We start from the raw sequence: 26,553 nt of genomic DNA, 5'->3' as shown, positions 1-26,553 counted from the left end.
CTGAACTCCTTAAGATGCTCTGGATGACCTGACTAATGCCCAGATCTCTGCTAAGAGATTATTCTACTCTCTTCCCTGTTCACCATACTCCTGACCTCAGGCCTTCATTCTGTTTTGTTTTGTTCGACCAACCCATACTCATGCCTCCTGCAGCCCCTTCACTTATGCCCTGTCTTCTTGGTGATGTTCTCCCCAGAACAAAGCCAGTCCCAGTTCGTCATTCCAATCTCCAGCAAAATATTTCCTCTTCAGAGAAATCCATCCCAATCACCCTCTTTAAAATCTAAATGCCTCTGCTTGCAACTACCAATTTTAAAGCTCTTTCTCCACTGTATTCTGCCCACAGCCCCTATTACCACTTTAAATTACTTCATTTATTGGGTTATTTGTTACTACCTTTTTCTTTTCCCCCATGGAAATGTGTGCTTCATGACAAAAGAAGACTTGCCTATTGTATTCACAACCCCCACCCCCAGGACCTAAACTACTATCTGGCTGGAAGAAAAGGTGGACAGGGGAGAAGGAAGGGAGCAAAGGAAGAAGGGAAGAAGAATCAAAAAAGGAGTTAAAAGATTCCTTTCAACATTTCAGGAGCCAGGACCTGTTTTACCAGCTACTACATTTTAGTTTTTAGAGGTTTTGTGTGGATTTTAAAGACCAATAGACTTATACATAATCCATTTCAGCTCCCTTCTCCTCCGAACAAATTATTTTCTTCAATCACTCTGTTACAGAGATGGAGAAAACTGAAAATTGGTAAGGCTGACTTGCCCAAGGTCACGTGGAAGATCTGAGACAAGTTCTTTCCACTGTATCACCCTGGAATTTCTTAAACACTCCAGCCAGACTTACACCTTTTCTCTAAAGAAAGCAAGAGAGAGCAGAGTCCTTATTTTTAAACCTGCATTAAATGGAAACCTTTGGAAGAGCAGGTGGTGGTAATGTTATGAATCTGGCTCAGCAAGGGAACACTGAGGTCATGATATTTTTCACATTTAGTAACTTCAAAAATATAGGGATGATGTAAACTTCCAAAGACTTGTTGCCAACCTAGTGATACTGGTAACTTTGGGCAGGAGGTTGTATCATTGGTCAGGGAAAAAACATTCATGGCCAATGAGCTCTCTCCTGTCAAGAGAGATGCTCTGGTAATGCTTTCCGATGGCTGTCTTGTATTCACATCCTGCCTACAGTAACACTAGCAAGGCTGCTTAAGTTTCCTATTAGATACAAGACAAAAATATCCTATGATGTGAAGAAGTTGCTAAGACCAAATAGTACCTACTTCATGGAGTTGAAAGATTTAATGAGTGAACACATTTATTAATGTGCTTCGCACATACTCTGGCACTTAGTAAGTACTCGTTAAATGTCAATTTTTAAAATGAGGGGGAAAAAAACAGATTGAAATGAGAGTGAATTTGAATGTTTGATTTTCTGAGTGACATCGGGCCACTCATAATTCAGCCTATTTTGAATTCTGCTTCAAATATCTCACCCTCGATGGAAGAACCACACGATCATAAGGTCAGAACTTAGAGGACATTCATAGTGATCACCTGGTTACAAATGAGGTAACTAAAGCAAAATACCACCAGCATCAGCAGGGACAGAGAGACTTAATCCAGGGCAGTGAAAGACAGCAATTTAAACCCAGATCGATTTTTCCTCAATCCATTGCTTTCTTCTCTGCCCCAGACAGTGATATTTATTGCACTTTGCACCTGGCCCATTTTTAATTTTTTTTATTTTTTAAGATGATTTATTTCAGAGAGAGAGAGAGAGAGCATGCATGTGTGTGCATGAGTGGAGGAGCAGAGGAAGAAGGAAGGAGACAAGCAAACTCCCTGCTGAGCTGGTAGTCCAAGGATGTGGGATTCTCCATCCCAGGACCCTGAGATCGTGACCTGAACTAAAATCCAGAGTCCAGTTCTTAAACAACTGAGCCTCCCAGGTGCCCCTGGCCCATTTAAAAAATTTCCTTCTACATTAAATACTTTTGGGTCCCTGAGGATAAAATATATAGCTCCAACTTTAAACCAGAGGCCCCCCAGTACATTTGCATTCATTCAACCTATCCTACTAGAAGATCTCATGACCACACTCTAGACATTTCATCACATGGGGGATCAGAAACAGCAGATCCTATCCAAAGACACTTCCAGAGGTTACATTCTATGATTCTTATTACTAATGATGATTCCAACCCAGTTATTCTTTTTTTTTTTAAATAAACATATAATGTATTTTTAGCCCCAGGGGTACAGGTCTGTGAATCACCAGGTTTACAGCACTCACCACAGCACACACACCTCCAATGTCCATAACCCCACCACCCTCTCCCAAACCCCCCCACCCCCCAGCAACCCTCAGTTTGTTCTGTGAGATTAAGAATCTCTTATGGTTTGTCTCCCTCCCGATCCCATCTTGTTTCATTTATTCTTTTCCTACCCCCAAAATCCCCCGCGTTGCATCTCCACTTCCTCATATCAGGGAGATCATATGATCGTTGTCTTTCTCTGATTGACTTATTTCACTAAGCATAATACCTTCTAGTTCCATCCACGTCATCGCAAATGGCAAGATTTCATTTCTTTTGATGCCAACCCAGTTATTCTTGAATGGTTCCCAAATATACTGTTTAAGATGGAAGGGAAATAGGTTAAAATGGTTATATCCAAACTGATTTTTTAAATGTTCTTTAAAAAGATGTGTCAATGATTTAGAATTACATTCTATACAATATTTTTTCCCAAGAAAAAAGTATAAATGATGAATGTCTATAAAGGACAGAGAATTTTAACCTTAAATGTGTGTTAATAATTCTTTTGTTTAAATATTCCAAATTTGATGGAATTAACATTTTCTATTCATTAGGAATGATTTTTTGGTTAATAATTGGTAGCCTGTCGTTCATTGTTTTGTAAAAAAAAAAAAATTTTAATCAGAGCTAAAAAAAACTAAAAATTATTTTACCTGAGTTTACACTAGCAATGTGCCCTTGTAGGTTTTTTTTATATTTTATGACATAAATCAACTAATTTTTACTATTAAATTATGTAGAAAACACATTTAGCTCCATTTGATGGAACTTCAGCTTCCATTTAAGATTTAAAAGGAAAGTTAAAACAATTCACTTTATTTCTGTGCAGATGGGGGTAGACAAAGTTACTGCTCACTGTGTAGCTATTAGTGATGCCTGCCTGAATTCTCAACAACTTCTTTAAAAAGAGTGTTTAGGTGATCAGTGAAAATCCTGGGTTTGAATTCTGGCTCTAGTGTTTCGCACACCCTCTGTTTCTGAGATAGGTCACTTCCTGATTCTGAGTTTTGTCTTCATCTGCAAAAAGAAGGTGGAATCTACTAGATAATTCATCCTCCTCTCCCGATAAGTCAAGGATCTGTCGATAAACACCAAAAGGTTTAGGAGATAGCACAATTAAATTCCTTCTACACTCCCACGTGCTGAGGAATGACTTAGCAGCAGAAAATAACCATGTTCCTCTCAATGTGGGTTTAGCTTCTTCCAACTCCAAGCAGCTGGACGGGTAAGCAGATGTATTTGTGCTACTGCAAAAGAAAACACCAAGCCGCCTGTACTCCTCAGTGTTTGGCTGAGAGATAATTTAGGATTTTTCACTTCCACGCATACTGGTAGTCCCCAAACCCTCCCAATTTGGTGTATGCTTGTGCATTACATTTCTTGTGGGGCTTCACTCCCTCCCTCTAGCACACAGACAATGAGAGTTCAAATCCTCAGCCTGCCTGACCTGAATCACTACAATAGCTTTCCAGTCTCTACTTAACTTCCCTCTTCCTCTGTCTATTTTCATCCCTGTCCCAGTGAAATCTCTAAAGCAAAAATCTGACCACAGCTAAGAGCTGTTTCAAAAGTCAATGGTTTGGGAACCTGGGTGGCTCAGTGGGCTAAGCTTCTGCCTTCAGCTCAGGTCATGGTCTCGGGGTCCTGGGATCGAGCCTGCATTGGGCTCTCTGCTCAGCGGGGGGGGGTCTGCTTCTCTCTCTCTCTCTCTCTCTCTCGCTCTGCCTGCCTGTGGGCCTACTTGTCATCTCTCTTTGTCAAATAAATAAACAAAATTAAAAAAAAAAAAGTCAATGGTACCTGATTGCCCTCAGAATAAAACCTAAACTATTTAGCTTTGCTTTCACACAATTTGGTCCCAACTTATCTTTTGGATCTCAGTTTCCTCACAACGTTCTTACCCAGACACTCTGTGTTCTACCTCAAGGAAATGTGTATTTCTCTTGAATAAAATCAGACCATATTTACTGAGCATGCTCAAGGAGCCAGGTGCTTTTACGTACAATAGCTCATTTAATCAAAGAATATTCTTCAAGACAGGTATTAGTATCCCAGTGTTCAGGAAAGATTGACTAACTTGCCCAAGGTTCCTCATTTTTCGGAGGAGTGAGCGGGTCACAGACACAAGACTTTCTCTCTGTGCTTTTTCAACTTGCCCATCCTCTCTTCCTGAGACAGTTTGCACTTTCATTTCTTTGCACATACTCTTTCATCATTCTAGAATGTTCTTTCCATTTCCCCATTTATTCCTTAGACCTATCTAAAATGTCATATTCTCTGTGAATATTCTTTGTTTTCTTCTAATGGAATAAACATTCTCTGTACTCCAGTACTTTGCTTATAGACACACATAATATTTTAAATTATAATAGAGATATTTGTGTGCATAGCTTAGACTCCTGTGAAAATGTAAGCTTCTGGAGGGCAAGGGCCATGTTAACTCCACACCTGTCATTTAGTACAATGCCTAGAACACAGGAGGTATTCATTAAATGTCTTTTGGAATGAATGAATGAATTTTTATTTTATTTTTACTATTCTCATGTCTAAATTTAGATCTGAGAGGGATGTAGCAAAATCAATCACAAAATATTACCCAGTACTAGGGGTTGGAAGAGAAGGAATACTTACAAAAGAGCAGAGCTTATATTTCAAAAATATCTAATTTGTACTCAGAAACGTTGTACTCCCTGTAATAAAACTGATTACTTCTAAAATAAACTGCAGACATTTTCTTGTAAAAGATGAAGAGAAGGAGAAGAAGAAGAAGAAGAAGAAGAAGAAGAAGAAGAAGAAAGAAGAAGAAAGAAAAGAAACATCTCTACTGATACCATGGTTAAAAAATAGCCATTTTGTCTAAATTGCTCCAGCATTAGTTGTATTCCAATCTTGGAGCAAAATAGAATTGCAGTCTTTCTGTCAGGATAGATAGTGATGTTTTCTTGCATGAACTCACATCCAGGCAGAGCGTTGGGTGTGTTTCACGGTGAGCATCAAGGGAAGAAAACGCTTCAGCAATTTAACATGCCAAGTACATATCATTTGTACGGAAACTGCATGCTATTTTAGAGAAGGTAAATAAAAGCAAATCAACACCAGCAAAGCATGTTTCACATCTTTGAGATGGCATTAATGAAAGGGAAAGCTTTCTTTTGGTAATATTTGTTACATACAGAGAGGCCCATAGGCCTCGCAGTTCCCCTCCACAATGTCACTGCTCTCAAGTGACACTGTCACTCCTCTGTCCCAGCAAGGAGGCCACAACAGCGGCCCTGAAGTTCCAGCCGCTTATCTCTCAAGTCGGGGCCCAAACATATTCTAAAACATGGATTGTATCATGTCACAAGTTTTCATATGAATCTAAAATAATTCACACTCACTGCCTAGAAAATGAAATGAGGCTTTTAAGGCCTACCTCACTTCTAGTTTGAACACCCTCCCCCATCCCATTAAACACTTAATAAGACTACATCCTTCAAGGTATACCTCAATTATCACTTTCCCAAAGAAGCATTCCAGCTTCAATTTAGATGAAACCTTTTTCTGAATAGCTCTATCTGTTTTTTGTTTCTGTGCTTTGTGTTGAGTTCCCCGGTTACAAATTATAAAAGCCTCAAGGTTAGAAACCACATCTTAATGACTGAACAAATGAGATTTTTTTTTTTTTTTTTTGCAGTTAAACATAAGAAGGATTTAGGCATGGCTGCCTTTTTTGCATAGAAAAACCTCCTGATCTCCAAGTGTAATCTCAATAAAGAAGATTCAAGTCAGGTTGTGGGGAAATATCATAAAGTCACAAACATTAAGAGACAAGAAATCACTTCATAACAATGGACCACGTTCATGGTTCCAAATGGGCTTTTAGAATTCTGCTGGTTCTGGGTGTCTTATCCAAAACTAATTTTAAAAATTCAGTAAGCTAGGCTTGTAAAGAATTTTTTCAAAGATATGAAGAAAAGATGAACTTCTTGGATTGTAAAATCATTAAAAGTGTTTGCTGGTAATTGTTTTCCAAAAATGGTACTTTCTCCTCCTGTCTCTCAGAATCTTTTGGAAGTACAGCATCCTCAGCGTTTCATGTTACAGTCGAAGAAACAGGTGCGAGAGATTAGTTCACCCAAGTCCAAGGAACAGTAAGTGGTGGAGAAACAATATGAAAGCAGGAGTTTGACGTTGGAGATTGACACTGGACTCTTGTTACGATGTCTTATCTAAGCTAGCTTTCCATTGCCTCCCTCTTAAAACAAGGCTATTCATCTGTTTTCTTTGTTTCTCATGGAAGTGATAGAAGAAGGAAGCTTAAGACCTTTCACTAAACTTAAAGCCTCTTCAAGAACCTATAACTCTGGAATGTCTTCTTGGGTTTTTAAGATATATCTTGCACATATGTGAGATCTGACTACCCTAAAATGTACTTTAGTTTAAAACATGTTTATGTTGAAATAGCAACATCCTAATTTTGCAAAAGCTCATTATATTTATTTAATCTCCAAGACAAATTGCATATTTTCCCAATCCATTGGTAATTGATTATACCTTCATTTAATCCATTCTGTACTTTTTTTTCAAGTTCATTTTATAGGTGTCTTTCTAACTTCTTATCTTTTATGCTTGGTGACTTTCTTTCCTAATTGATAATGAGAACATTAAGAAATAGTCTGCTTTGAGTATAGTTTTGATTCCAAATCATAAATAAATTACTATAGTTACTGTCAGGTATGAATAAGTGACGGTATAACTATATGATATTATGCAACACTTAAAATACTTTTTTTAAAAAAGCTTTAATTTGACACAGAAAGAGAGAGATCACAAGTACGCAGAGAAACAGGCAGAAGGAGAGGAGGGAAGCAGGCTCCCCGCGGAGCAGAGAGCCCAATGCTGGGCTCAATCCTAGGACCTTTTAGATCATGACCTGAGCTGAAGGCAGAGGCTTAACCCACTGAGCCACCCAGGTGCCCCTACACTTAAAGCACTTCTAAATGATTTTTATCACAAGCAAAAAAATTTATAAAGCATGTTATATGATACTGCACCAATTTTAATGCTTTTTTTTAAAAAAATATTTTATTTATTTATTTGACAGAGATCGCCAGTAGGCAGAGAGACAGGCAGAGAGAGAGGAAGGGAAGCAAGCTCCCCGCTGAGCAGAAAGCCCCACATGGGGCTGGATCCCAGGACCCTGGGATCATGACCCGAGCCAAAGGCAGAGGCTTTAACCCATTGAGCCACTCGGGTGCCCCTTTTTAATGCTTTTATGCTTGAAATATACTTCAAGAATATTCACTGCACTTATCTCTAAATCTTGGTATTATAGCTGCATTTTGTTTTCTTCCTTATGCCTTATATTTTCATTTTGAACATTTTTCTATTCAATTTTCTATCATGTTTCTAAAAGATGGTTAAGATAATAATAAACATAGGGGAACCTGGGTAGCTCAGTTGGTTAAGTGTCACTCTTGGTTTTGGTTCAGGTCATGATGTCAAGGTCATAGGATTGAATCCTGAATCCATGCTCAAGCACGAAGTCTCCTGAGATTCTGTTTCTTCCTCTCGGCCTTTCCCCAGCCCCTATGCTATAAATAAATAAATAAATCTTTAACACAAAGATAATAATAAACATATGTGAGAAATGTTTATGACATTAATTTTTTTAAAAAACACTTAAATGTGTGCTATAAACTTAACCCTGAAAAATTTAATTACACAAATAGAAAATTGAAGTAAATAGATACAAATATAAACTACTGTGTTCTTAATTGGGAAGTCATCAATTCACTTTATTTTCTTCAGTATTTTTCTAATTTTCTGCAATGAAATAAAGTGAATCTTATAAGAAGTAAACAAGAAGTAGATGCTATTCATTATAAAAGTTTACTCCAGAGTATTGTTGGGGATTTTTTGTTTGTCTGTTTGGTTGGTACATGCCCACATGACCTCTAGGCTGTTCAAAGAAAATTCCAACTTCTCTTCCCACTTCTTTCCTTGTCTGTCTCTCATTCTATTCTCCACCCTGCTGACAGGTCCCTGAGAATCTCTCTCTATTATTTTCTAATCACAGGTCTACCCTGATGGGAACACTTCAATAATTTTCACCACCTCTGAAATGAAATTTGAAATTTTAGACATCAGCAACTAAGCTTTGCCTTTCTAGACTCTGAGTGTATGTCTATGCTTTTACTCACTTTTACTTTAAACAAATTCTATGTTCAGGTAAAAATGAATACTGAACTCAACTCTCTGCTTGCAGGGACTTGAGTCCTTGCAAAAATAATCCTGTTTTTTAATAACATCAGTACCCACTCATATGAAAATGTAATAAAAATTTCCTAGGCCCTTCTTAATTACCTCTACTGGAATAAGTAAACTTGTTATATCTTTTAATGGTCTTTACTTCATACTGCCTTCGATTGTAGTCATTTATGTTAATGTACATGTTTATGTATCCAAATAAATTATCTTGAATAGAATTCAGTACATGTGTATTTCCTTACTGGTACTCTTTGAAGTTCTGTATCTTACCCAGCTGTATAGAGTCACTGTCACCATTATCTGGTGGAAGCTTGCATACAGTAGGTGCTAGCTAGAGAAGACTGGAAGGAATTATTAAAGAACTATTTTCTTTTCTAAGTCATGCTGTTCTTATATACCAAAAATCTAGGTTGTTAATTTGTTAATTTTCTTCTCTGGTTTTGTTTTTGTTTTTGTTTTTGTTTTTGTTTTGTTTTGTTTTGTTTTGTTTTACTCAGCAAACAGTTGCATATTTGAACTTTTAAACACCAGCATTGTACAAAACTCCTTTCCCTGCTATGAGGAATTGAGTCCATTTTGTGAAGCCAAAACTGATAGAAGACATCTCTAAGTCAGAAGTATGGGTGAAAACTGATAGAAGACATCTCTAAGTCAGAAGTATGAAGGAGAGTTGATTGTGTGTTTGGGGGAAGGATGCACTAGGAGGATATCCAAAGAGGCACCCTGAGCATGTCAGCATTATAAGGACAGAGGACAGAGCCCAGTGATAGAGACTAGAGAGGAATAAGTGGTAGAAGACTCAGGTAAGTCAAAAGTCCAAACCTCAGCAAATATGTGAGAGAAGCGTTTTTGCTTATGGCTGCCTTTCATTCACATGCTCCCATGACATGATATATAGGGGAAAACACTTGTAGAACCGGTAACAATGTGGTTCCTTTGCATTTATTTTCCCTTCCTTGCATATTAATAATAAGACACACGTAGCTCTCTCTAAAGTAAAACTGTTTTCAATACTTAATGAGCCCTTCCAGTTGAATTAAAGCTGGTCTGTTCGTAGGATTCAAAAATATCTCATGAAATCTTGAAATCTTGGGGTTGGGCACAAGAAATAAATTACAAGGGCATTTGGTTCAAAATGTCAGACACCAAAATAGAAGGCGGTGGCTGAGTAGTCCACTTCCTCATGCATGGTCCTCCTCACCTGCCCCATAGGCTGTGTCTGACTATGCAACAGAAACTGAAGGAACATATTTTTCTAAAGCTCTTAAAGCCACTGTGAAACTTCCTTAGAACCCATCTCAAAGAAACAGTAAGAGAGAGATTCTCTGAACCTCTGCGTAGAAGCCAGCATGAATTTAGTACAAGAAGATTCCAGGCCTCTGGAGCCCCTTGAGACCTCAGCTTTCCCCTTTCCATCACACTCCTCTCTCTGACCTCATTGGAACCCTCTAAGGGAATAGGAATTATTAATCTAATTAACTAGAACCCAAAGGGTGATTTTGAAAAACAACAGTGTCTTAAAGTTAGATTCCATAACCACCTTTTTTTTTTTTTTTTTTTTTTTTTTAAACTCTGGCTATCCCTTTAGGAAGCACTCTCTGTTCTTTATCCTAGCCTCTATGCAAGCTGAAGGCTGGATAAGTGGATGCTGGGGTTGCTTCTCCTAAGCCTCAGGCCTAAGTTGTGTTCTCTTTTGTGGGCTTTCCCAGACAATAATATCAGCACTTTCTTTCCCATTTGGCTGCTGATCCTTTGGTGAATATGCTCTTTGGCATATTCACTCCGGAGAAGAGGAGGGCTGAGTGGAAGGATTTGGGCAACGAACCAACCGCACCCTAAACCACACCCAGAATGCATCATTGTCCTTTTTATAGGATTTTGGAAGGATTAAATAAGAGAATGCATGTAAAATGCTAAACACAGTCCCTGGCATATAGTACCCACTCAATAAATGTTAATTATTGTTAATAATACACACAGATTCTAAATATTTGCCATCAGCTATTCGTACCTGATCAGATAGCTCCCAAGTTTTGGGAAAAGTGCTTTAGGGCTGAACACCTGAATGTCTGACTGATAGACACTGGAACAAAATAGGTTGTCTTAGCTTACTGTGAATTTTCTTCCTATGGTTTAACAAAGAAGTAAGAATTTCCTTCGAGGCATACCACTTGCTCCTCTGGGAGAGTTCACTCTGTGGAATGTTCTGGTTATGCACATTAAGTACCTATACTTTGGCCTTTGGGTAGCCAGTACCCAGTGAAAGGATTCAAATGCAAATTCCTCAGACCTGCCTTGACAGATTCTGCTTAATGAATCATCAAAGTAGGGAGTGAGCTCTATCTTCTCAAAGATTTTTCCTTTCTATATTAAAAGATCCTTTTGGATTTTTTTCTTGCCAGACTAAAGACAAGAGTTGGGAGTAAAAGACTGCTACTCAAGGAAAAGATCTGGTCGAAGCAGCTCTGAAGAGTAGACCCATGTAGCATCTTGGGAAGCCAGAGACAGAAGAACACAGCCGCTCCAGCTCCCTTGTGATGCGATTTAGTGGGTAGGCTTGAGGAAGTATTGCTGCCTAATGGCCAATATTTGGGTTTCCCCTTCTGACTTAGCAATTCCCTTTTGCTATCTTCATGTTTTTGATAGATGCTTTTAAACCTCATGCTCAATGCTCAGGGTGTGGCAGAAGAGGAGAGTCCGTGCTCAGGGGAATCAGTAAGAAGCAAGAACAAGTAGCGCACCAAAGAGGCTGTGAGACTGCAGAGAGGGAACCAAAGAGCTGGTGATGGCTCCAGTCTGGATAATAGAAAATGGAAGCTTTTCTGAAGTATGTTCAGAGGTACTTCTGGAGGGGGAGACTCATCCACTGATTGGGGCATCCTTTATTAACTTTAGCTATAATTTAACAGGATGATTTGAAAGGATAGAGAACTTGCACACTATAGTAGAAACCTGGACCTGAGTAGCACAGACCACCCTTTGGAGAAGTGGTCTTGTTCCTGCTTCTTACTCTTTCTGACCTTGAATGTGTCCTCTTTGGTGTCCTCCTCAGTCAAATGAGGGCCAAGGTATATCACCTTTAGACTCTCAATACCATCGACTACATTATTTTATATTCAGTCAATGATCTAATTGAGCATTTGTCTTTGCCATGTTCAGGCACCAGAAAATACAAAGATGAATAAGTCATGGTCCCTGAGCTCAAGGGTCTATAGGAAAGAGAGAGAAATGCATAAATAGGTGATTTACATGCATTGTAAATGTGCATGCAAGGTGCTGTCAAAGCATAAAGAAGAGAGGGGGACAATCTCAGATTGAGACTATTGGTTATAGCTTCCTGAAGATGACATACAAACTGATTCTTGAAGTTACCTCAGATTGTCTATTTGAATTGTGTATGCTCTTTCTTCTATTTCATAAAATATGGTGAATATGGGAGAGAGCTCTTCTTGATCATAGCTTTTCTGGAACAAACACGAATTAGAGAAGAACAGATTGCTAAGCAGTAGCAGCCATTAAAATACATACGTGGAATTGAGAGCCAATAGAGTGATATCCAATAGGCTGGTTTTCAGTTGACTTGAACGCTAATTCTGATGGCCACCTACTTTACCATTTCACTTGGGACAATTCAGGGGACCCTTGGAACCCCATTTCCTTCACTACTGATAAGGAAATAATACCCTTGCTTGGTTCCCCCCAGGGGGCTGTAATGAGAAACAGATGAAGTACTGGACATGAAGTTGCCTCACAAGATACATGGGAGCTCTCTCATTGGTGGGGAATATATTCTGAAGAGTTTGGCCCTCCTTTAAACCAGGAGAATGGCTGGTGTGGGGAGGGACCCTTGTAGAGAAGCAGACAGTATTTTACTGGAATGAGAGTTCCCATCAATCACCTATACCCATGGGAAATTGGAGTCCCAGGACCAGGATAACAGAGAATGGGATTTTCCTCCAAGCAGCTCCACAGACCTATTTGCCATCAGCCAGCGTGAGGTGGAAAACAGGGACAGACGTGGGTGAAAGACAAGAAGGAAGGACAGTGTCAGCAAAGGTCAGGGTGTCGTACATCAGTCACCGTGACAGCTGCTGGGGCTCAGAGGGCTACAGAGCACGGTGAGGACGGCCACTGGATTGGATTCGGACACATTCCCGAGGCTTTGCATCACACACCCAGGATGGTGGTCTTTGCTCATCTCAGCTCATTCTCCTGCTCAGCCTCCCTGAACGTGTGCTTTCCAGGCTGCTGTATCTGCTTTCCTCCCAGAAAGGATTACTCATATGCACTCTCACAGCCCTGCCATCAACACCAGGGAGAGGTTCTGCCTCCCCGCTGGGCCAAAGGCCCTCGGACCACAGGTTATGAAACCCAGGAGCTCCACACAGATTCCCTGGAAAGTAGACAGAGCTGGTCCAGCATGTGCCTCACATCCCAGTGCACCTAACACTCCACATCTCATTTGTACATATTTGGAGAAGCGGAAAAGCATGCTAGGAAGGGGCCTGGATTCTAAGCCACTTACTTCAAATCACCTGAAGGGAACAGATAGTAACTTAGAACTGCTAGTTGCTGAGTGGTATGCTGGGATTGCTCCCAGATTTTTTACAATTTACCTCAGAGCTATTTTTAAGATGGATATTTTTAATACGACATTTCAGATCAACAAACTGAGGCAGAGAGAGGGTAGGTAAGTTGCCCAAGGTTACCCAGTGATGAAGTGTTGAAACTAGAAATCCAACCCAAATCAGGCCCACGACAAAGTCCAGGCTCTTGCCTCGCCCTCATCTAAGAGTGGAACCCTGTTGGTGTCTGGGGTACCTTCTATGTCCAAAATGCCACGAACCTTCTTAGCTATGTGCTCTGGGAGTAAATGACTTCATTTATTTTTAACTGTAAGCACTCTTTGTATCTTACTATCCAGTATGTTTTCTCTTTCTAGATTACAATAGGAACTTAAGAAATATTCGTTGAGTTGAATTGACCTGTATTTTCAAAACCTCATTTCCTTCATTTCTAAAATGGTGACAGTGGTCCTTATATCACTAGTCCCAACAGGTTGTTATGAGGCTCAGATGAAATCCTGTGTTTAGTAGCATGTTTTTAAAATACATAATTGTGATACTGTGTGGGATATATTATTGTGCTATTATATATAATGTGCAGACACACACATAAGTGTATGTGTTATAACTGTACTCAAGGACTATAGCAAAACAAACACTCAGTGACCAGAAGGAAAAAAAAATGTTGCCAGAATTCTGGAAGTCTCATTGAGCTCTCTTCCAGTCACTAGCCCCTTACCATAAGGACAACCACTTCCCTGACAGCAGAAGTTAGTATTCTCTGCTTTTGTAGGATACTTAATGGAATAATCCATACGCCTTCTTATGTCTGTCTTCTTTCACTCAATAACTGTTTGTGAGAGTCATTCCTATTTGTTGGTATAATTTTATATCATGTAAATGAAATCTCTGGTAGCATCACTGGATGTATCTTGAAACTTTCATCCCCAACATAAAAGAAACAACTGAAACATTTAGCACAAAGAATAACAAAATCACAGATTTCCCAGAATAATGTGCATAGTGACTACCTTTGAAAATAGTCTTCTTCCCTGATCACTTTTTTGTCATCCACATTTTCAGAAAAACCTTGGAGGGCAGGTATACCAGGATTGATTTTGAAATGGTATGAATCCCTTCAACCAAACAAAAAAAGCAAAAACTTAAATAAAATAAAACAAAAAAATCTCTCTTAAAAAAATTGATCATATGTAAGGTTTGAGGATTTGCTTTAGCTCTTGTTCATTTCAATCACCTTTAGTCACCTTGTAAATATGAGAAGGAATTTATATTCAGCTACTTTGCTGAGGGTTGTTTCCTCTCTACTGTTTTTAATAGGGACACTGATATGAAGTTGCAGGAAATCAGATCTAGAAAGAATCTTAGATGTTACCAAGAGCCATCCCCCATGTGCAGATGAAAATAATTGTGACCTATGTGATGAAGTGGCTTGTCAATTCCAGTCAAAAGACTATGAACAGAAATTGGACTACTCATTGTACCTGGAATTCTAAATATTTTTCTTTTAAATTGTCTATAAGAATTCAATAACAGGTATCAGCATTAGGTAGAAGACATAGTTTCTTATTTTTGTTTTTTTCAGTTTTTTTATTAATATAAATTATCTATTATTTGCTACCAGGGTACAGGTCTGTGAATCATCCGGCTTACACATTTTACAGCACTCACCATAGCACATACCTTCCCCAATGTCCATAACCCAGCCACCTTATCCCTACCCCCTCACCTCCAGCACCCTCAGTTTCGTGAGATTAAGAGTCTCTTATGGTTTATCTCCCTCCTGATCCCGAATTTTGTTTCATTTTTTCCCTCCCTAGGCCCCATGACCCCCTGCCCTTCCTCATATCAGAGAGATCATATGATAATTATCTTTATCTGATTGACTTATTTCACTTAGCATAATACCCTCTAGTTCCATCCATGTCATTGCAAATGGCAAGAGTTGGTGGTTTTTTGATGGCTGCATTGTATTCCATTATAGATGTTTATATATCTATATATAGATACATAGATATAGATATAGATATAGATATAGATATCTCACATCTTCTTTATCCATTCATCTGTTGATGGGACATCCACGTTCTTTCCATAGTTTAGCTATTCTGGATATTGCTGTCATAAACATTTGGGTGCACGTGCCCCTTCAGATCACTGCATTTGTATCTTTAGGGTAAATATCCAGTAGTGCGATTTCTGGGTTGTAGGGTAGCCCTATTTTCAGCTTTTTGAGGAACCTCCATGCTGTTTTCCAGAGTGGCTGCACCAGCTTGCCTTCCCACCAACAGTGTAGGAGGTTTCCCCTTTCTCCACATCTTCGCCAACATCTGTCATTTCTTGACTTGTTAATTTTAGCCATTCTGACTGGTGTGAGATGGTATCTCACTGCAGTTTTGATTCATATTTCCCTGATGCCAAGCAATGTGCAGCACTTTGGCCATTTGGATGTCTTCTTTGCCGAAATGTCTGTTCATGTAGAAGACAAAGTTTATTGTAAAACTGAAAATAGAAGTAGGGATTGTAATTGTAATGTAATGGGGAAATAGTTTTCCAATATACTAAAATGCTTTTTTCTTTGGTATTATTTGTTTGTTTGTTTGTTTGTTTGTTTAATGCACTGATCTTTTTACCAAGTTTGTTGGGGACATTCATTTGCCTCAGGAAGTTATGAAACTACCAGAAGAGTAAAACAAAGAGAGGTTTTTGTTTTTGTTTTCTCATTCTGACCTCTAAAATAAAATCATTTAAACCAACTTTATTGAGGTATAATCTGATAACAGTAATAACGCATGCATTTTTCCTCCACCATTCAATGAGTTTTGACAAATGTGTAGTCTCATGACCCCACCATCATCCTCAAGAGGCAGACTATTTCCAACATAACTGTAAGTTCCCTAGTGCCAAGTCATCTGCCCCACCCAAGCAGGTCTCAAGCAACTACTAACTTGCTTTTCCTGACTAAAAATGTGCCTTTTATAGAATACTATAAAAATGGAATCATAAAGTATACAGTGTTATATTTCACTTCTTTCAGTTAGCATAATGTTTTAAGATTCATTCCTGTTTTATGTATTAATATTTTGGTTTTCTATCGGTGAGTACAGTATCCCATGTATGGCTATACCATAATTTGTTTTTTTCATTCATCAGTTGATGGAAATTTAAGTTGTTTCCAGTTTGAGGCAATTATATATAACGTTGCTAAGAACATTTGCATATGTGTATTTGTTATTTGTGTGAATATATATTTTATTTCCCTTTGGTATATATCCAGGAGTGGAATTCTTGAGTCATGATAAACATTTATAAACACACATATAAAATAGATAATTGCAATGCAATTATAATTATTAATTACATATAATTATAATATTTATATATTTTTTTACTTTATAAGGTAATACCATAGTGTTTTTCAATGAGGCTGTACTATTTTATATTCTCAAAAGCAATATAAGAAAATGCCAGTTATTCCATATACTCACCAACACTGTATTTACAAGTCTTTTTAACCAGAATTGTCCATTTCATCTAACTTATTAAATTGACTGCTCTTACCTTAACTTAGTACCCTTAACTTAGTATTGCCCTATGTTTAGTATTAGTATTTGGTATTAAATGATATCTGCAAGCTGTAACTTTTCTTTCTTTTTATCACTGGTACTAGAAATTGCTCAATTTTATTGATATTTTTAAAGGCAATATGTCTTCATTGATTTTTTCTATTGTTTGTTTTCTATGTCACTGCTTTCCACTGTTTATTACTTTTTACTTAGCCTTGGCTTCACTACTATTGTTTTCCAGTTTCTTTTGGAAGCCTACACATGCCTTTAGACCTTTCCTCCTCCTTCTATAATTAAAGCATTTTGTGCTAGAAATTTCACTCTAAGAGCTATTTTAGTTAAATCTCACACATTTTATGTTTTGTTTTCATTTTCATTCAATTTAAAATATTTTCTAATTTTCCTTGTGATTCCTTTTTAATTAATGGTTTGTATAGAAGTATATAATTTAATTTCTAAACAGTTGGGAAAATTTAATATATTCTTTTTTTGTTACTGATTGTTAATTTTGTTCTATTGTAGCCAAAGAAAATGTTTTGTTTGCTTTCAGTTCCTTTTATATTTTTTGACACTTGGTTTATGACCCAGTATATCACGATGAATGTTCCATGCATACTTGCTGGTGTGAAGGTGGATGGGTCAGTATTCTGCTGTTGCTGGGAAAGGTATTTAAACATCAATTAGGTCAAATAAATTTATAATATTTTTGTTCAGTTTTTCTATATCCTTATTTATTTATGTTTTTATTAGTCATTGGAACAGGAATGCTAATCATCTACTATTAATTATAGACATGCAAGAATATGAACTTACACACTAATTACTACTAGCAGTTTTATTTTCTGGCATTAGTTCTATTTTTTTTTGTTGTTTGTATTTGAACGTCTGTTATTAAGTAAATATACATTTATGTTGTTCTGTCTTCTAGATGCATTTACCTGTTTATCTTTATGAAATATTCCAGTTGTCCCAGGTAATAGTCTTTTTCCTAAAGCCTGTCTGAAGTTAATATAGCCAGTTCAAAAATTTTAAGATGTGTGTTTACATGATCTTTTTTTCACCCTTTTATTTTTGTAGATATTTTTTAAATTTTGGAATCTATTTTAGATATAGAGAAAAGTAGTAAAAGTAGAAGAAAATATTCCTATACACCCTTCACCTAGTTTCCCCCCAATATTAACATCTTATATAACGATGGTACATTTATCAAAATTAAAAACTAACATTGGCACATTACTATTAACTAAATTCCAGCATCTGATCCATTACATGGAATTTATTAATCATTACACTTCTGTTTCTTCTGCAGTATAAAATTTCTTACTCTTTGTTTTTCATGACCATGGCAGTTTTGAAAAGTGCATGTTGGGTATTTTATAAAAAATCTTTCAATATGTATTTGTTATATGGTTTTTTTATGATTTTTTTAATTTTTTATAAAGATTTTGTTATTTTTTTATGATTATAAGGATTATTGGTTTTGGGGAGGAATACCACAGAGGTCTAGAGTGTTCTCCTCACATTATATCAGGAGGTTAATAACAGCAATGACCTATCACTGGTGGTGTTAACTTTGAATAAGTTAGAGTCTTTCAGATACTCCCCCCATTAAGTTACCATATCTTGCCTTTCACACTCTATTATTTGGAAGCAAATTCCTAAGTCCTGTCCACAGTCAAGAAGAAGGGAATTAACCTCCAATTTCTAGAAGGAGGTGCATCTACATGTATTACTTGGAATTCTGTAAAGAAGATTAGTTCCATCTTTCCCATTTATTTATTGGTTTAATCATTTATACATAACAGTATGCACTCAGCATCTTTAATTTATACTTTCAGTTATAATCCAATATTACAGTATTTGTGGGTTTTTTTTCCCCCTCATATTATTCTAGTTTGGACCATTGGAAGCTCTCTCATACTGGCTCCTGTGTCACTTTGAAATGCTACACTGTTGGTGGGAATGCAAGCTGGTGCAGCCACTCTGGAAAACCGCATGGAGGTTCCTCAAAATGTTGAAAATAGAACTGCCCTATGACCCAGCAATTGCACTATTGGGTATTTACCCTAAAGATACAAATGTAGTGATCCAAAGGGGCACGTGCACCCGAATGTTTATAGCAGCAATGTCCACAATAGCCAAACTATGGAAAGAACCTAGATGTCCATCAACAGATGAATGGATCAAGAAGATGTGGTATATATACACAATGGAATACTATGCAGCCATCAAAAGAAATGAAATCTTGCCATTTGCGACAACATGGATGGAACTAGAGCGTATCATGCTTAGCGAAATAAGTCAAGCAGAGAAAGACAACTATCATATGATCTCCCTGATATGAGGAAGTGGTGATGCAACATGGGGGCTTAAGTGGGTAGGAGAAGAATCAATGAAACAAGATGGGATTGGGAGGGAGACAAACCATAAGCGACTCTTAATCTCACAAAACAAACTGAGGGTTGCTGGGGGGAGGGGGTTTGGGAGAAGGGGGTAGGATTATGGACATTGGGGAGGGTATGTGCTTTGGTGAGTGCTGTGAAGTGTGTAAACCTGGTGATTCACAGACCTGTACCCCTGGGGATAAAAATATATGTTTATAAAAAATAAAATATTATAAAAAAAATAAGAAAAGAAATGCTCCCACAACCTCTTTTTTAAGCACTTTCTTACTTCCTGGTACTGTAAGGTGCTCTGGTTTTATTTCATGTTCCTGAATTAGGTCTAGAATTAACAATCTGCTTAGGAAATTTGGTTCCTTTCTTACTGTAGATCCAAGTTTCTTACCAATGTCATTTTCTTACTCCCTAAAGAATTTCTTTTAATTTTTTTGTTTTTCAGGGAAGATCTGATGATAGTGAATTACCTCAGTGTGTGTCTGGGAAAATATTTATTTCTCCCTCACATTTGAAGCTTTATTTTTCTAGATATAAAATTTTAAGTTGGTGATTTTCTTTTGTCTCATTTTTCCTTTAAACACAAAAATATCATCCAATTGTCTTCTAGCTTTTATGGTTTTTGATGGCAAGTCTGCTGTAATTCTTATCCTATTTCCCTCTATAGATAAAGTTTTGTTTTCCTCTGTCTCCTTTCAAGATTTTCTTTTACTCTTTGGTTTTCTGGGTTTGCATATAACATGCTTAGATATACATATAGATGCATGTATGTTTGCTTGTTTATCATATATCTGTTTGTCATTCTCTGACATTCCTGCATCTGTGGTTCTGTTGTGTGACATTAATTTGGTTCAGTTTTCAGTCATTACTCCTTCACTTTTTTTTCTTTCTTTTCTATCATATCTTTTCTTTCCGATATTCCAGATTATATCCCATAGCTCTTCATTGTTCTATTTTTTTTCTTTCTTTTTCTTTTTCAACCTTTTGTAATCTTCTTCCCCTTGGATTTCAGCTGGAAATGTGTATATTTGCCTATCTTGAAGCTCACTGATTCTTGAGCAATGTCAAAGTTACTGAAGACTCATCAAAGACATTCTTCATTTCTGGTACAGTGATTTTGTTTTTTTAATTTCTAGAAATTCCTTTTGATTCTTCATATCTTCATCTCTCTGCTTACATTTTCCCAACTGTCCTTACAAGTTATTTATTTTTAGCTTAAATCCCTTAACATATTAATGATAATTATTTTAAATTCCCATGTGTTGATTTCAGTATCCAGGTCATATTTGAGGAGAGGATGGTTTTGCAGATGATTTTTCTCTTCAGGCTATGTTTTTTTCTTGCCTTTTGGCATGATCTGATAGATAGATATATTTTATTGGATAATACAGACTGACATAAATAGGTCTTTAGTGTGAAAATTTGTGTTAATTTGGCTAGAAGTTGGGTTATGTTTAATATTTGCTGTATCTATAAGTGCCAGAAGATTCAAATGCCTTTAGTGTCCTATATGCTTCCTTCAAAAGTCCTCTGTAAAGAGTCTGTGTCTTGCAGCCATTATAGCTCTAATCCACTGTTATTACACTGGAGCCCTATTGGTGTGATGGTAAAGTGTGTGCTAAAGGAATTGTTTATAACCCTCTGATTAAATTTTCAGTCTTTTAGTGGACCTATGTCTCAGAACTGTAAGCTCCACAAATGTTTCCAGGAGCAGAATTGCTTTCTGTTTTGTTTTGTTTTGTTTTTGCTTTTCCCTAACCCCGTTAAGTATGTTTTATTACTTTTTCTCTTAGCTGAGACAGAAGGCTGGAATGAAAATGATTGGAAGGGATTCTCTTACCTGAGTTGGGATATGACTCTGGAAAAGTCTGTTCTTCTGAATAGTAGTCTTTTGTCATAAAGGCTCTGAGTATATTCCACAATGAATATACTCATACTGGTATGAATTGAATTTTGCCCCTCCTACCAATTAGATGTTGAATTCCTAACTTTCAGGACCTGAAAACATAGACCTTATTTGGGGAAAAAAAAAAAATGGTCTTGGTAGATTCAGCCAAATTAAGATAAGATCATTAGCATAAGTCTTAATCCTCTATGACTGGTATCCTCATAGAAGAAGGAAATTTGGACACAGGTATGCATAAAAAGTGCCATGTGAAGACAGAGCAGAGATTGGAGGGATGCAGCCACAAGCCAAGAAGTACTAAGGACTGCTGGCCACCATCAGAAGCTAAAAAGAAACAGGGAAGTATTCTTCCCTACATATTTCAGAGGGAGCATGGCCCTGCTGACACCTTAGTTTCAAACTCCCAGCCTTTAGAAGTATGAAAGAGGGAATTCTTGTTGTTTTAAGCCATACCCATCTATGGTACTTTGTTATGGCATCCCTAGAAAACTAACAATTACTCTTCCCCTCCCCTGATATGAAAGAACCTTACTTGAAACTTCACCATGGTGATCTGGTAGTTTCTGGATGTAAAGCTCGCAAATTTGGGAGGAATCTCCTTAAGACTACACAGCTCAGCAGTTTCTTAGTCTCATGCTACTCCACAGTCAATTTCTAGCAGTTCATCAGAGTTACCAGTTAAGTGTTCTTATAGGTTTATGGCTCCAGGAGCCTCCCTTTAAGTAAATGGATTTTAGCTGTATGTCTCAATATGCACATGTCTCTCCAAATACTAGAGTGGTAGATTGTCTTCTTACCCACTTCTCTGATATGTCCAAGAATATTTACTGATGTCCAGTTTGCATATATTTTTCTTGTGGTAATGATAGAATGAGAACTTTCAAGCTCTTTACATATCAAAAATGAAACATAAAGTTGAGAAAGCTATTTAGAAACCAAGATCTGAATGCTAGGCATGCTCATTGCTACTGGGGTGTCATTGGCTGTAGGTCATCTCAGTAGGTAGAGCTAGGAAATATATGTACCTTTTGCCCCAAGTACACACATGCATCTGTAATTATTCATTTATAATATTTTTATTTTTAACTTACATGTGTCTTTACATTGAATATGTATTTCTTATAGACAGCATATACTTGGTTCTTATATTTGTATCTGGTTAATCAGACAATTACTGCCTTTTAATTAGAGTATTAACATCATTTGCTTTGATGACATTATTAATATGATAATTTTACATCTACCTTGTTATTTGTGTCTTCCCTTTGGATTAATTGTATTCCTTTTTATTTGTATTATTAGTTTGGTAGGTATACCTCCATTTCTACTTCTTTGCTTTAATAGTTGTCCCGGCAGTTTCAATATACATTTTTAATTTAACAAAGTCTATCTTTATGTTAGACGCTTGAGTTGCTTAAGATCTAATGACTAGAAAGAGTTGTTTCATGTGTTTTTATCTGGTTTTATAGTTGTTTATGAAAGAAGGGCAAATGCACTAATTACCTTTGGAGCTGGAAAAAGAAGTCTCTAAAATAGAATTTCCAGGCAAGATAATAGTAGTAAATTTATACATATTTTAAAAAAACATTAAAATTTTAAAGATTCATTTGATAGTTCCAACAAACATCAAGACTAGGCATAGACAATTTTTTCCTATAGTACTGGGAAAGTAATTTTTCATCCATTTCCTGAGATATAATGTCCTACTGAGCAGAAAGATAGTAGAGAATGGAGAAATCTTTCAATCAGAAGAATTTTGAGAAGAGGGGAAAGAGCAGAATATGTATGAGTTCAGGGGACAATATTCTTGGGGTTTTTTATTTGTTTTTGTTTTTGTTTTTTTGTTTTGGTTTTGGTTTTACTTTCTATCAGAACCTGCAACTTAGTGATAATTATTAGAGGTTTTAGAAACATTTCATTCGGGTGGAGGAGCCTAAGAACATAGGAACTCCTCGGATATGCCTTTAAAGAATAAGGAGGGCTAAAGATCTCTAGAAGAATCCTAGCCTTTAGTTAAGCACCACTTTCAGAATTGCAATATAGGCATAGGAGCAATGGCATGGAACTGGGGTCTGGTAGTATGAAGAAAAAAAGGTCCTGAGCAATGATCTTGCTTCTTTAGTCTCTGTGGGAATAATCTGCCTACCTTGGGAATAGGACCCAAAAGTATCAAAAGAAAATTAAACGGAGAGAGTCCTGATCCTCAGATACTAGCTTGTTTCCCAATTGAGAGAGAAAAAGACAGAACAAGTTATACTTCAATTATCACCTGTTAAAGGAGCAGCAGAAGCCACCTGACTTCACTGATCATATCAGTGGAATATATAGAAGATGTCACATCAAGTTGCATCATCCTTACAGCCATGAGGCTACTTACACTACTTTTTTTCCCCACCAGACATCCATATCATTTTGGGGAGAAGTCGGGGTGGGAGTGGCAGACTAGAAATCTGAGGAACTAAGCATATTCCTCAGTCCTTCCAGCAAACACTGAGTTATCTAGAAAGAATGCTTAAATTACTGTCTGTCTAAGATTATATAATTGGAATTGAAGATATTTATGATATGTCTCATGCATAGGCATTATAAATCATGTAAGACATACAATAGCTTTGTATTTTAACATAGCATTCTTGACAATTTAATTAATTTGATGCCAAGTTCAGTTACTTCTATGCCAGTGAAGATATGTATGTGTTGTCTAGCTCTTCTGCAGTATGATTCACTGGGATAAAGTCTACGTATTTTGTTCTATTTATAACTCTGATCATGATACCTCCACCAAATAAACATCTTTATTTTAACACTGAGGAATTTGAAATACAAAGAAAGGAAGATTTTTTTTTCAAGACTATTCAATTAGTGAAGGACAGAGTTGGAAGCCAAATCTAAGCCTGTCTGTTCTCAACCATTATATTATATTTCTAAATATTACCTTTTTTTTTTTTTTTTAGTGAGAGAGAACTATGCAACTCACTCTTTAGGATAAAGAGTCCTGGAAAGGTGTTAAACAGCCATATAGCCATATGAAGATATGACTATAAGCTCCACAAGGACAGAAACAATGAATGTTTTGTTCATCACTAAGTCCTAGGTGCAATGTGTGGTATATAACAGTTTTCAATAAATATATATTAAAGGAAGTTAAGAAAGAAGAGAAACAATAGAAAAAAGAAGAAAAAGTAGGAGCTATATGTAGCAGTATAAGTTGTTTAGTAGGACATGTTAATATAGCTCTTTTTGACGAATCCTAAGTTGCAAAGTTCACCAAAATCAAAAATCCTAATACTAATTACTAAAGAATATGAACAATTTCTTACATTACTCTACTCTAGGTCCTTACTTTTGTCCCGAACCTCATCTGTCTCTAGTATGCTCTAAATAAAATAATCAGAAAGGGAGTAAGTCTGAAATATGGGGGCAGAAGTTATGGAGACAGCTAGTTGCATATCTAACTTATATCGTTTTTTCTTCCCCACTAATAGAACTCCTATATCATTTGGACTGACAATATGCCCAGCCTAAAGATAAAATTTTCCAATTGGCGTAACAGCTGGAGTGGTTATGTGAATAAGTTTTAGTCAATGAGGTATGAGTCAAAGTTATTGAGAGAAAAAGTTATTGAGATTTCTTGGAGGTTTCCATAAAGGGAGCAAGACAGAAATCTGTGAAAATCCCATATTTCTCCATTTTTTCCCCCCAGCCTACAATATGGTTGGAAGGTGGAAACACTCACAGCTCCACTGGCTGTGAGACTGCCTTGATGAGAGTAGGTCCTGTGTACAAGGCATGCCAGTAAGAGTCTGGATTCTTAATGATGGTGGAGACACCAGTTCTGAACTTAATTCCAAGCTGAATTCTGAATTTTTTTCTCATAAAAAGAGAGAGAGAGTGAAATATATTTCTTCCTTTTTTAAGCCAGTATTACTTTGTGGTTGTTGTTATTTATCGTTGAATTTCATTCTAGCTGATTTATGTTAAGACTCAGAGATGACTGAGAATCATGTATAGGCTAGGGGTATCTACTACAAAATATACTTGCCAATTTTTAAAATGTTCAATATTTTTAAGCCCAATATTTCTACACTGAAGTATATAACTCAAAGTAGCCATAATCAATGTAGATATTTGAAACATCTCTTGCCTAGTCACTTAGCTAAATCATATCCTCAGCCTCTTTTGCAGTTAGTGTGTCCATATGACTGAGTTCTAGTCAATGAAAGGTGATGTGTACCACTTCCAGGCTGGCCTATAAAAGTTTATCAGATAAATTCCATGCTCCCTCTTTTCCTTATTTCGCTAAAAGGAAGGACTTTGTGGACATAGAGACTAGTAGAGGTGCAAAATGGAAGAAGTTTACATTCCTGAATGACTAGATAGAAGGATTACTAGACTTGAATTTTTATGTAAGGAGAAATAAGCTCCTGTTCTTTTAATCCTTTGAGATTTGGGATTGTTATGACAATAGTTTGCCTACAATAGCTAATTTAACTAAATTCAAATGCCAGTGTCAGATTCAAAATACCCTATAACCATAAGCTTATCAAATGATATAAAGGGAAGTCTGAACTCTATTAACAATATAATTAAGGGGAAATAACTTAATCTTTCTTATCTTTAGTTTTATCACTGGTAAAATGGGGGAAATATCATCTACACTAGAGGGTTATTGAAAAGACTGATTAATATGGTTTTTATGCACACCTTAAACATTTGAGGAAGATTAGTAACTAACAGTGTAAGAGGAAATGAGGGTCTGAGGAAAGTCTACCTTCACAGGTAATGGCAAAGAGCTGGTGCACAGAACTCCCCCCACCACCCTGCCCCAGTATTTTGGTCTATTGAAACTACCTTGAGGTAACTTACTCATGGGTTCACTCTGCTTAAATTTTTATTGGAAAAATAAAAATAGTATGCTGCCAGAAAGCCTTCATTTCTCTGGTTTTCTCTTAAAAATCAGTTAGAAAATAATTAAAAATGATCTTACATGAGGTGGCTATTCAGGAAATGCTGTAAATAACAAGTACCAACCTAAAATGGATATCCCTAGGTACTGATTCCCTGGTAACTATGGCAAAGCCAATTCTATTTGCTAAATATTGGCAATGGCCAGTGAAATAACAGTCACCAAATCTAGGGTACTCTCTCTTGTCTTTGGTAACAAGCTGCAATGTATCATGGCATGGCACTCAGAAGGTGAATGGTGGCTGTAATATGACTTATAAGAGACATACATTTGGTCTTCATCTAGTTTCTGGCACAGAGTTTCTAAAACCCTTAGTATTTTATAAGTGTTTAGAACAACGAAGATGAAGATGTCTTTTGTTATGTTAACGAGGTGATTTTAGAACACATCAAAGGATAGGGGCTGGTTGCTAGGCAAGCAAATGGTAATTAGAGAGTTAGAACTCTCAGTCTCACACTCTGACCTCCAGGGAGGAGTGGGTGGCAATGGGAGAGGCCCAGGATCAGATTCAATCACCAAAGGCCAATGATTTAATCATACTTGAGTAATGAAACCTCCATA

At 36.9% G+C, this 26,553-nt stretch overlaps 1 pseudogene; it reads right to left on the bottom strand.

The window, feature by feature from the left end:
* LOC101670875 overlaps positions 1-26,553 on the bottom strand; it is a 128,441-nt pseudogene that overhangs the window by 4,063 nt on the left and 97,825 nt on the right.

This window comes from Mustela putorius, unplaced genomic scaffold (genome assembly GCF_011764305.1).
Source record: "Mustela putorius furo isolate JIRA1106 unplaced genomic scaffold, ASM1176430v1.1 tig00003834_pilon_pilon_pilon, whole genome shotgun sequence".
Lineage (NCBI taxonomy): Eukaryota > Metazoa > Chordata > Mammalia > Carnivora > Mustelidae > Mustela > Mustela putorius.
This window is presented reverse-complemented; position numbering and strand designations above follow the sequence as displayed.